Consider the following 13,149-nt stretch of genomic DNA (forward strand, 5'->3'; position numbering starts at 1 on the left):
TCTACATCGTTGACATTGATGATATCGTGAAGTAGACAATGTCAACACGATAGTGTACAACGTTGTCGATATCATTTCATACTCTTGTCTACATCGTTGACATTGCAAATATCGCTAACACATTACTCGTGTTTACCTTTGTTAATTTTGAATACAACGATGTCGACATGGTGTTGTACTACTTTGTCGATATCCTTTCATCATCTCGTCTCTGCATGGTTGGTAATGCCGACATTGCGAAAAAGTCAATGTCAAAACACTGTTTTACAACGTAATCTATAATGTCATCATCGCAAAGATGATGATGATGATGATGATGATGATGATGATGATGATGATGATGATGATGATGATGATGATGATGATGATGATGATGATGATGATGATGATGATGATGATGATGATGATGAGGAGGAGGAGGAGGAGGAGGAGGAGGAGGAGGAGGAGGATAAAATCCTCCCACCCACCCCATTTTTTTCAAAAATCTGGATGAAAATCTACTTATTAAATTTAGTTGGCCTTAGTCAGTAGAAAGCCAGGGGTTCCAATTAACATTTGGTACTGGAAGGTCCAGGTAGATCTGTTAAAAAAACTAAATTATTTTAAATGTTTAATATTTTTTTTCAGAATCCATTACCAAACGAAAGTACTTAAAATTTTGTGATAACGTGTACACAATTTCTGTACAAGTTAGAACTTGTGCAAAATCACAACTTGTACACGACATACTTACAACTATTAAATTCACTGGTTCTTCAGACAATTATAAATCAAATTTACATCGTTTGGTGTTCCTTGCCAGTCTATCAATATTATACTTAGTAGATATGTACAACATGAATATATTGTACTTTGCATACGACATGTGCTTAGTAGCGTACTTGAATTTTGCAATAAAATTAAATGTCTGCTCGCATGCTTCCGTGTTTAATCTTTAAATTGATCATCAGTGTAAGGATTAACATTTCTTCTGAACCACTTATCAATGTGATTAATAAAGTGCATTTTGTCAACAACCATTCTTATTGTTGCCAACAATTTGGAATATTCAGGTTTTGTCTGCCCTTAGTGGGTTATTAATTTCTTCAAATGGCATGCGTCATCATAAGCAAGTAAATGCGGAAAATCTAACATCTCCTTTGCTAACCAAACAAGAAACATGTAAACTTGAGATAAGGATTCATATCCAAATAACTCAGTTACACCTACAATGATACCACAGTTGTAAACTGCTGTGCAGATGCCAGAGGTATTTTTTTTTTAATTAGACATATTACCTTCCTAGTGTTACAACGCAAATCGTCTACTTGTGCATCTCGACATTTTACATCCCCAAAAAAAAGAAATATTGCCTAAATATCATGATTGTATAGGGCGACAAATATTTTACGACAATTTGTGGTTAAACATGGTTTCCAGTCTGAATATTCCGTTGTAAACTTCATTTCTTATTAATTACATGGCAGGCTGCATTGAAGATTAAGTTGATTCAGGATTCATTACCAATACCACTAGGGCACAAAGGACAGTTTGATAGATTGCGGCTTCTATATATTCCCTTGTTATTATTTTATACGTTGGGTATAGTCCTCTAAATGACTAGTGACTCGATTGATGGTTAGCACTCCTTGTTATATAAACAAAAACTATTCAAAATATTTTGAACTGGTTCTTTATCAAAATTAAAAATTTCCATATACAGTATTGTAACAGACACTAAATTTGGCCATCTAAAACAAAAATTAAAATATTATTACATTTTGAAACATATCTAAAATATACCTCGTTAGATGGGTTCTCTTTCGTTACTGTGTTAGCATGCTTTTTACAGTAGATTGAACCAGCCGCTGGGGTTTTCTTACATCCAACAACAACATCACCTAACTCATCTGAAGTTTTTGTTTCACTCTTTTTTTCTGCACAAACAGACCTTGTCCCCTTCATGTGTCCGTCCAATACTAATGCTTAAGAACATACTGAACAAAACAAAACGTTTCATTAATCATATTAAAACAAATGAAATTAAAAGAAAACATTAAAGCTATGAACGTTAGTCTTTATACATATCAAGGCATATAAATGAACTAAATAATGGCAACAATGTTTCATGCAATACAATATTTCAAAAAAAAATAATTAATTTATAATTTTACAATTAAATTATCTATTGGATGATATTTTACTTATGCAAAACATTTCCACAAATTGTCTACAGAATATGTAAGCTATCAAACTGTCCTAGTCAATAGTATCCGGTTAGTATCAATTCTTTATGAAAAAACCCGGGTTTTTGAAATTATAATTGTAATTTATTCTGTCTCGGATTTTCACTGACATGATCAATGTAAAAGAGGACAATGTTTACTAGCGGGCACATTTAACTGCTTTGATACAAATTTGAGATTGCAATCAAGACATTTAATCCATTTATCACTTAAATGAAGCGGTTAATATACTCCTCACTTATATATTATGTTTTGCTCACCTTTGTGATTAAAACTATCTGTGTGTGATGACCAATCCTTAGTAAAAGATGTCCAAAGTTGATCCACATGCTTTTCTAACGTATTTTCCAGATGATCAGATGTTATAAATTCTATCTCTGATTCATCACAGTGCCGTTGCTTCATCGATATGAAGGCTCTTTTATTCCATGCTTCTGCTAGCCTACGTCGGTCCAGAATTAAAGCTCCAGTATCAAATTTCATCCAGTCTTGTCCCACATAGAGATCGTTTTAAGCAAATGCTATGCTTTCAAATGAAGCAGCTTTCCTGAAACTAAAAAAAAAAGAAGTTACAAATATATAAAAAACGGTAATAACTGTGACTTCGATCACTTTAATATACCCCCAGCCCCAAATTTTGCAATACATTAGAATCCTCTCGTAAGCGCAACTCCCCCAACACCATTTTATGGATTTAATGGATTTAATGGATTACCATGAAACTTTATCTACCAGCAGTATACAGTACAATGCGTAGATGTGCATGAAGAAATATTAATTCATTCTGACAGCAGTAATTTGAGAACATTTTAAGTTTAGGAATACCAAGTAATATCGATTATCCCTCCTGGATACAACGAAGCACCATTGGTATAAATTTATTTTACTGTTGTAATAACCATACATTATTACAAAACTTGTCAACGTGGCAGCTTATCAACGTTTTCTTTCCATATTTGGATATGTTTTTGTAGAATCACAAATGTTAGATTTGGTAAGCTTACCCCTCTTATCGATTTTTCTTTTAAGTGCAGAGATCCTGGATTTACTGTTTTGGGTTGCGGGGATCCCTATTTAAATTATGAAAGAAAAAGTCAAGATGAGGTCGGCATACGGGAATTGAAGAACCGAGGGGCGCGTGATCTTAGAGGAGGCTCAGTGATTTCATATTTAATGACTTTAATTGTTAATCTGTTGCTAAATTAGTTCAGTTATGTTCATTATGTCTTGGAAAATCTTACGTCAGTTTCTTCTGTTGGGCATTCAAAAGGACTGGTCCCCATCTCACTTTACTTGACTGTTTCATTCAGTACAACATTCGAATTACGTGCAAAATTTTTGTCGTATCTACAATAGAAACAGAAGTAGGAACTAGAAAAATCTTATATACAGAACTTTTTCCGTATTAACAGAATTTGGATTCCGTAAACAGTTTACGGAATTTTTACGGCACAATTGTATATAGTATATACGGTAATACAGAACTTGTGTATATACACAAATTGAATCATATAATTTTAGTTGTGTACATACAAAATTTGAATTTCTAATACCCGGAATATGTATTGAATGTTCCAATGAATAGCAGACAACAGAAACAATCCCGAGAAATCATTTGACAAAGACAAACGTGTGGATAAGTATTTTGTTTTTATTTCGGCAAGTTTCCTTTTAATCCTCGTGCGTAACACATGGATTCCAAAAATTTTTTTGACGCTGCACGGCAATTTTTTTTCTTGAGAATTGAACATTATTTTCTATGGTATATGTCTTTTCCTATCCGTTGCCAGATTTGTTTTTCTCAGATCCAGAATTAGAATCAAACTCTTAATCTCAAAAAGGGTGGAGGAGCTTGTTTTTAGGTAAAAAAAATAGCTCCTCCACCCTTTTTTTGATTAAATGGTCGGTCCCTTACCGAGATTTATATATATATATTTGTATATCACAACTTACTGAATATTATTACAAAGATGTCCTTACAGCGCCCTACAAACAAATCTTTATCACTACTTTTAATTCATTGTTTTTGTAAAAAACTTGCAACCACGTTTATTACCCTAAAAAAAAGGAATTCATTTTGCGTGTTATCCTTGCAGTTTTTTTTATTTTATACTGCAATATTTTAGTATGAAATTGTCTGAAACGATCGAACAAGAGCATAATTCCTCTAAGAATTTGAATATAGTTTGGTCTAGTTTGTTATCTTTGGTCTTTATGTCTTGAATTCGAATGCGTATGTAAGACGATCTGTTATGATCAATGACATTAGTACTTTGCAATTATTTCTTTAAGAAAATAGAAAATATTTTATACTTTAAACTTGTTTTATAAAGTCTACAGATACATATATATGTTTAGTTTACCCATGACCTCATCACATGCAAAACAGAATAAAAAATCGTTAATTCCGTACATTTCAAATTTAAATAATTTGCATTAAAATTACATGTATGTCTACCTTGCTAATAATATTGGTTGCATATTTTTCAGAAAATAATTTAATATACTTACATGTCAATATCTACAGAGTTCATTAAATCATTTGCAAAAACTGTATCGCAAGTCGACATAAAGTAGGGCGCTGTAAGGACATCTTTCTAATAATATTCAGGCTCACGACAGCATTTGTAGGTACTAGTCTTGTACACTGTATTGCATTTCTGGCATTTCATATAATGCATTATTCCAACAACAGGTTTGGACAAATTTCTGTACACTGTACAAGGTTTCTGCGAACAACTTTTCAGGGCCCCACAACATGTTTTAATTGGAGGAATAATGTTTAAAATTCCTACATCAAATATGCCATTCTGAATGTACTTTGCTAATTCATTCTCTATGATATCATTATTCATTGCTGAAGGATTGTCACCAAACCTTCGTAGAATTCTTTCTAAGGTTTGAAACAGTGTCGATATTTCTTGCTCGGTAAATGCTTTTTTTTTTTTTTCTTTTTTTAATTCATAATAGCTGTAAAATGTTGAATCCGATTATTCACAGTGTCTGGGATTTCTTTTATATATCCTATACATCTCTGTAAATCTTCAATTCAATTAAGCGGTCTCATCAAGCAGTTGAAGTCCATGTTTATTTGTATTCAAGTGACGTTGTTTCTGCTTTTGGCATTGCTCACGGTTCGCGGATTTCGTAACGTCATAAACGGCAACTTGGCGTAACATTGGCAACGGCGCCCAAACATCGAGCCAACAACTTCATCATACCGTTTCAAAGCTTGAAGACAGGAAGGCAAAGAACAGGAGATGACTTCATTCATCCACAGAGAACGGGTTGAGAAGTGTTATGAAGTTAAACTTGGTCAGACCTTTGATCGAGTAACATCTAGTATATTGCAAAATGTGGCCCCCATGTCAAGTGTTCCATTAGAATTCTTAGTGACACCACTGATAACTGCAACAGCACATTTTCTGAACAAGTTGAAAATTAATCCATGGGCTAATTGGTATCAACCAACCATAATTTATTCAGCGACCGTTGGATTCATTGGTACCAAGGATTATGAAAAAGGGATTTCGGACTGGCAAAACAGAATTTGAACTCATCTTTACAGAAGTTTTAAAGGTAAATACTTCACGCACGAAAATCACAGAAAACCGTTAAACATATTGTACTTTCATTCTTGTATCCATTAATAGTAATAATAATAATTTTTATTTCTTGAAATAGTAGTTTAGTTGTTGTTTTATTTAGAAAACCTGGCAAAGGTATTTCAACTATTGAATAGAATAAATATCTAGAGACTAAAGGTATTATAAGAAAGATTGAGAACAATCTTTACATATCGATTTATTTGGCAATTTATTTTTATTGCGAGTAAGATATATGCTTGCCACCCATTTACTAAGATATACAATTTGAATCAATAATTAATACCCATTATGTATTATAAGCAGTTTAACTTTCAAAACTTTTTTTTAAATTACAACTTCTGTGCTTTGTGTTTGCACATTTGGTTACTCGCATTTGGAAGAATTGCCTTAGTTTACTAAATCCAATAAATCAAAATTAAGATTCTGCATTATGTACGTTTCAGTAATTTTCGAGTCTCGATTGTCACTCATGTACTATTAAAATATTTCTTCGAATATTCTGCAAATCGTTTGATTTACTCATTAACCGACAATGCTTATGCACATTTCAGCTGCCACTGTAGAATCATTATTAAAACAACTAAATCACGACAGCAGGCAAATCCAGTTATGGGATGAGCTTAAAACGTGGCAGAGCAGCCTAGGATTGTACAAGACAGGATAGGCCTCAGATTATGATACGACAATTTACCTTACTGCATATAATGAAGGAACTTTAAAACGACAGACGTGTAGCAGTAAGTATACTTTATGAATAAATGAATGATTAATTTGTTATATGAATTTAAAAAGAAATGAACATGTTGGCATCCGTGTACAAAAAAAAAACAAACGTCCAATTTATTTTTTGTTCATACTGTTGCAGGATAGCATTAAGTAAAATCATTTAGCTTTGTAGTATGTAAGGGTTCAGAGAAGGAAAATCACCTCTGAAAAAACGAAACTGTTTGGCTTTTGGTATTTATTTTTTTTTTATTTGCGCTATTTATTTATAAAGTTTTGTTTCTTTTTTCTCCTTTTATATTTCAAATATCATGAGTTTTACTTTCAAATGATATTGGCGAAAGGGGGGGGGGGGGGGGGGGGGGTCTTATTTGACATATGAAGAAACTTATAATTAGCGTACATGTGCAAATTATAAAATATTATTCTGCCAGTGTTCAACATATTGCGCCTGTCATAGTGATTTTTTTTTTTTTAATTTATAGCTAATTTGGAGAGGTGGTGTTCACTTTTGATACCTTATTGTTTTATAATTTGAATTTTATTTTTTCGTTATTTTTATTTATGTAATTGACATACAAACCCAAACATAAGATGAAAATATGTTAAAAGTTTAAGATTGTCCGGCATTTTGTTCAGTTAAACTTATTAACATGAAACAAATTTATTTTCAGCAAATGTCTCTGTGAAAAAAAAACCTGTTGTTAACATTTGCGGTATGGCCCATCCTGGGGAAATATGTAAAGTATTGGACGAGGAAAGAAAGAACGCAAACAACAATGACGGCCTCTACAGCAGGTTTTTAGTCTGTATGCCTAGACCAGAATTCTTGGACGCAGATGCTAGTGTGCAAATATCTCAAGAGTTGCCTAGTTTATCCAGGTATTATTAAACTAAAGGAAAAAAGTGTCCTGTGAAAAAGTGTCCTTCCCGTTATATATGTTACAAGACAAAAAACAATATTTCATGATCATCAAAGCGTTTTATCACGTCTTCGGATTTAATCATGTAGAGGACTATTTAAACACTTGAAAAATTTCATTTTATATTGGTTCAATATTTTTAAGGAACGACTTACTCAAAGAATGTATCCCTTACAGCCATCGGATTTGAGTGTGTAGGTTCAAAAAAAATTTTGGTTACCTTCCTTGCTAGATAAAGCGTAAAGTCATTACTAAGTTTACCTTTAATACCCTTCTTTGAGAGTAGACTAGTCCGACTGAAAACCAATCTATCGTTTATTGGACGAAACTTCTTCGACGGGAGGGTGTTTATAGGTAAACCTAATAACTAATTTACGTTTCAGTTAGCAATGAAGCTAACCAAAGATTTTGTTTGAACCTACACACTCAAGTCCGATGGCTGTAAAGAACGACTGACGGACGGATTTGTCATGGTAATATGACTGTTTTCAAACTAGGCTAATTGTACTCGTTTTTAATTTAATACAATATTGATTTTCATAAAGTATATTAATTTGTAGGTTATTTTATGTGGTGGACAATCTACACAGAGAGAAGAAGATGTACACATACAATGACGAGGCTAAGGAAGAGGTTATTTAGTTCTATAATGAACAACAAGAGTTTTTATGAGTTAACCATTGCACAGATACGTACACTTCAGGTAAATTCCGTCTGATAAATACAGCGAAATCGTTGAAATTTGCGCACGTTTTAATTGACAGTCCTAATCAAGGAAAACATGAAATGAAGGAATTGTCTGATTATAATCATAATATTTCGACAAAGCACAGATTTTGTTTATTTAATACACCTGTAGAATAAACGCAAACTTAATATAGATAAATTTAGATTTTGAAAAAAAAAAACACCAATTTGGTACAAGTTGAAACCTACCAGTTTTAATAAAAAAAGAAGATGGGGTGTGATTGTCAATGAGACAACTCTTCACAAGAGATCAAATGACACAGAAATTAACAGCTATAGGTCACTGTAAGGCCTTCAACAATGAGCAAAGCCCATACCGCATAGTCAGCTATAAAAGTCCCCGAAATGCAGATGTAAAAGAATGCAAACGAGAAAACTAACGGCCTAATAAATGTACAAAAATTGAACGAAAAACCCGAAAAAACAAATATGTAACACAGCAACAAACAACAACCACTAAACTACAGGCTTGACTTGGGACAGGCACATACATACATAATGTGGCGGGGTTAAACATGTTAGTGGGATCCCAACCCTCCCCCTAACCTGGGACAGTGGTGTGACAGTACAACATAAGAACGAAATAATAAAAATCAGTTGAAAAAGGTTTAAATCATCAGATGGATACAAATAGAAATACATCTAACACAAACACATAGTGGACGTGGCTGGGTACTTATACATCCCATGCATTATGTATGCGTGTTCCACGTCGATGGTTATAATTTAATTACAATTTTTGGCTTTGTACTACATGGGTAACATAGAGATGAGTTGCTGTCTCCTCAAAAGATATTATACCTTATTTATAAGTAAAACTGGATCATAACCTTCATGGGGTATTAATTGGTCATCCTCAGAATTCCCGCTCCACATTTTCAAAAGTTGTTTGAGAAATTTTATATTTTTAAACGGAAAATGTCAATGATTTCTAGGAACTTTGTTCAATATGAGGTATTCCATAAAACTGACCAAGGCTTAAAATACTGTAAAACTGATTACGTCGCATTTGCCTTATTGTGAATTGCAGCAATATTCAGATTTACTTATGTAACTGATACTTACTAATACATATTTGTTTAAAATAATATTCATTTCAATTCTTTTCTTTAGTAGTTGTTGGAAAACTTAAAGGCTATTGTTATAAGCTAGCCATGATAATCCAGTCATTAGATGATGGGTGCAAATTATTAACTTCAGCAGAGGAACTAAAGCCGGGGCAGTTAGACCAGAAATTCATTGAGAACATAAAGAAAGCTTTGTCCGAAAATTTTGAAAATAATTGTAAAATAAGCCTGCAAAACACAAAAAGTGCGATAACCTTGGCTAAGTATTTCTTCCACCACAAAAAGTACATCTCTGGGTACACTGTATCGGGAATGGTTAATGCCCCAAACACTTGCAATGTATTAGCAAACAAAATTCTTTTGTATGTTGGACTGACGGTGCAATGCAATAACATCACAAGAAACAGCAGACACACAGCTGAGCAAGTTAAACTTGAAATGAGAAAATTGTCAGAATGCGGATTAGGTACCACCGCACAAGAGAAACCTCAGGGTGGTGGTAGATTGATGGTGATCTTCAATAAAAAAGCAATCGAAAATTTAAGTATGGAAGAGTCAGCAGTATTCACTCCAATGCTGGCTGTACATGGAGTAGATTATATTGACTATGTTAATTCAATAGAAAACGATGAGAACATTCCACGTGTAAAAAGACAAAAACTGACTTAAATTGGACAATAATGAGTTTGTAGAAATATGCTAGTTTTATAGAATTATATGTTCATGTATCCAAATTGTCCGTGGCTTATTTGTTTGAATGTATAGTTCTTTATACTTTCAATACTGTTATATTTTGTTTATAAACATAAGGGTGTTTTGGTAAATTGACATCTGGAGTTGTTAATATTATATTATTGATTGTAATCATTAATAAGGAGAAATAGTAATCCACGATTAAACGATGTAATTTTATTAAAGGTATTTTTAATTCATTTGGCCATGAAGGGCAATCAGAGCTATTGTATCACTATGTTTCCGTCGTATGTCATCTGTAAACTTTTTGAATACGCAAACTTTTTGAAACTTGGTATGCATGATCTATGACATGTCAAGATTATCAAGTAGACACCAATGGAGTAGGAACTTCCCACTTACAGGCAGCCAGATCTGGATGGTCCGATACAAAACAAGAAGAATCAAACACAAGAGCACAGCAAATATCTAAGTATCCAATTTAAAATTAAAAGGTTTAATAAGACAATGACACATCCATGACCAAAACACTCCTGACTTAGCATAGGCGCAAATAAATGCGGTGGAGTTTAACTGAGTTTTGTTGGATCCAAACAGTCCCCCTCTGCCTAGTCAGAGATGAAAAAGAAAAATACAAAAAGTACCCACAGTAAAAATACATTCTTAATGTATCCAATCCAAAAAAGGAAACGCCACATGACAATTAAACATAAAAAATACAAAAAGTGCTTTTTAAATAGATAGCTCGCACTTACTGAAAGCTAGATAAGGATACATTTATAAAAGATCAGTTCTCGAAATTGCCAATTTAGACTTTTTACCGGCATTCCTCTTCCATTAAAATAGGTCTAGAGTTATAGTTTCATAAACTAAAAAGACAAAATATGAAGTCGTACAATGCCAATTATGAAACATATACTGAGTGTATCGTATAACTAACACAGTAATATCGGCGTTGTCAACAATGTAGACAGCAAGTACGACGATGTAGACGATGTTGTAACAATGTTGTCAACTTTGCGATGTTGGCAATGCCAACGATGTTGACAGAGAAAGGGGATGATATAGACGATGTCGTCACGATGTTGTCAACATCGCGATATCGGCGATGTCAACTATGTAGACAGAAAGAAAAACGATGTAGACGATGTCGTCACGATGTTGTCAACATCACGATGTCGGCGATGTCAACGATGTAGACAGGAAAGGTTGACGATGTAGACGATGTTGTCACGATGTTGTAAATATCACGATGTAGGCGATGTCAACGATGTAGACAGGAAAGGGGGACGATGTAGACGATGTCGTCACGATGTTGTCAACATCATGATGTCGGCAATGTCAACGATGTAGACAGGAAAGGGGACGATGTTGACAATGTTGCGAGCAGATATAAAAGCATGAACGAAGTTGATAATATCGGCGATATCGTCACTACATCGTGCACTGGACATACCACGTTTATCTGAGTAGAAAATGTTGGTTAAATTATCGATACTGGACGTCACAAAAACAATTAATCAATGAATTAGACAATATGGAATGTAAGGCTCTTTACTTTAAACAAGAAATCAATCTATCAATCAATCATCCAATTCATCCAACGACCAACCACCCGATCGATAGAAAGAAAGATCTTGTCACTTGATATAAGTCAAACATTTTATCGACAAACCAATCAAACAATCAACAAAAAATCATGTTTAACTTCAAAAAATTAAAACACGTTATCAATTTCATGCGTCCGAAGCGCTTTTCTGGATTTACCTTCATCAAGAACGCTCAAAGCCGAATATTTGAAAGCCAAGGATGAATAAGGACCGAATACGTATAAGAGCTTTAAACCAAAAAAGACCTATTATAGAATTAACAAAATCCATCTAAGGCCAACTTTGCCTGAAATATGGAATGTATTTCATTATCATTTTTTTTCTAAAATACATATATGCTACAACAATTGTTACATTTTTATTGGTAGCAATGTAATAATTGATGTTAATGAACCAAGAAGACCAAGTTAACTAATAACGACATTCATACTTTTGAGCTGGTCCCTTTTTTGAATGTCTCAACTGTAGACTCTCGACTCTCAATTGTCAATTAGAAACATTTTGCTAAAGCGTCCAGAAGGCTCTTCGAAGCAGTTTATAACAATTTAAACTAGTAAATTAAAGAATTGAAATACAAAATTTGATGTTGGAAAGATCAAATTGCATTAACATTAAGTCGAAGAAAGACAGACAAGACCATCAAAGAAATTAAAGCTGAACACATCACTCTCAGATCGATACTTTCAAACTATTTATCATACATTTATCACCGTTTTTTTTTCTATGTTGGACTGTTAAACCATTGTCAAAGTTATGGAGATGTTTGAGCTCCCGCACACATATGTCCCCCATCCGCATTTTTAATGCACCTGTCATAAGTCAGAAGCCTGTAAATAAACTCATGATAGATACCAGGATAGAATTGTGTACGCCAGGCGCGCGTTTCGTCTAAAAAAAAACCTCATCAGTCACGTTTGAATAAAAAAAGTTAAAAACGTCAAAAAAAGTACGAAGTTGAAGAGCATTAAGGACCCACAATTCCTAAAGGTTTTCTCTAACAGCTACGGATATCTTTTCCTGGGGTAGAAAATCCTTAATACTTGGGTTGTCGTTTCTGCCAGTATATACCTTTAAATTCGTTTATAGTTACATGTATCTGTAATTATCATGCTGTGAGTTGTCTTGTTTAGATTGTCTAACAGTTGCTGTGACGTCGGAAAACCTTTTAGATAATGAATGAGCATCGTATTTTAAATATTTAAAGACTTTTGAACAAACACAGTGTTTGCAAATCTTAAAAAATATCCCTGCCTTGATTTTATTTCTGTTGTGACCCTGATTTTGTCAGTCATTAAACTATTGTTTTCTTTTGTCGACCGCTCCAGGGCTTCATAGCCAGTCGAGGTCGTTAGACACCATTGTATTAGTATTAAACTATTGCTCGTATTCCTTTCGGCATTTAATTGATTTGCATACTTAGTTAAACAAAAAAAAAACCTCTGAAAATGGTCAGAACTGTACTGAATCGACTACAAATTATAAATGTTAGAAAACTGGCAGAAAAATAAAGCAACTTTGTAAAATAAAATTTAAATTTTTGCGGATAAAACACT

At 33.4% G+C, this 13,149-nt stretch overlaps 1 protein-coding gene across 1 annotated transcript in view; it reads left to right on the forward strand.

The window, feature by feature from the left end:
* Positions 1-13,149, forward strand: part of LOC127708338 (interferon-induced helicase C domain-containing protein 1-like) — a 181,853-nt gene that overhangs the window by 131,833 nt on the left and 36,871 nt on the right. The window lies entirely within an intron of this gene.

The sequence above is a fragment of the Mytilus californianus genome, unplaced genomic scaffold (assembly GCF_021869535.1).
Source record: "Mytilus californianus isolate M0D057914Y unplaced genomic scaffold, xbMytCali1.0.p SCAF_7, whole genome shotgun sequence".
NCBI lineage: Eukaryota > Metazoa > Mollusca > Bivalvia > Mytilida > Mytilidae > Mytilus > Mytilus californianus.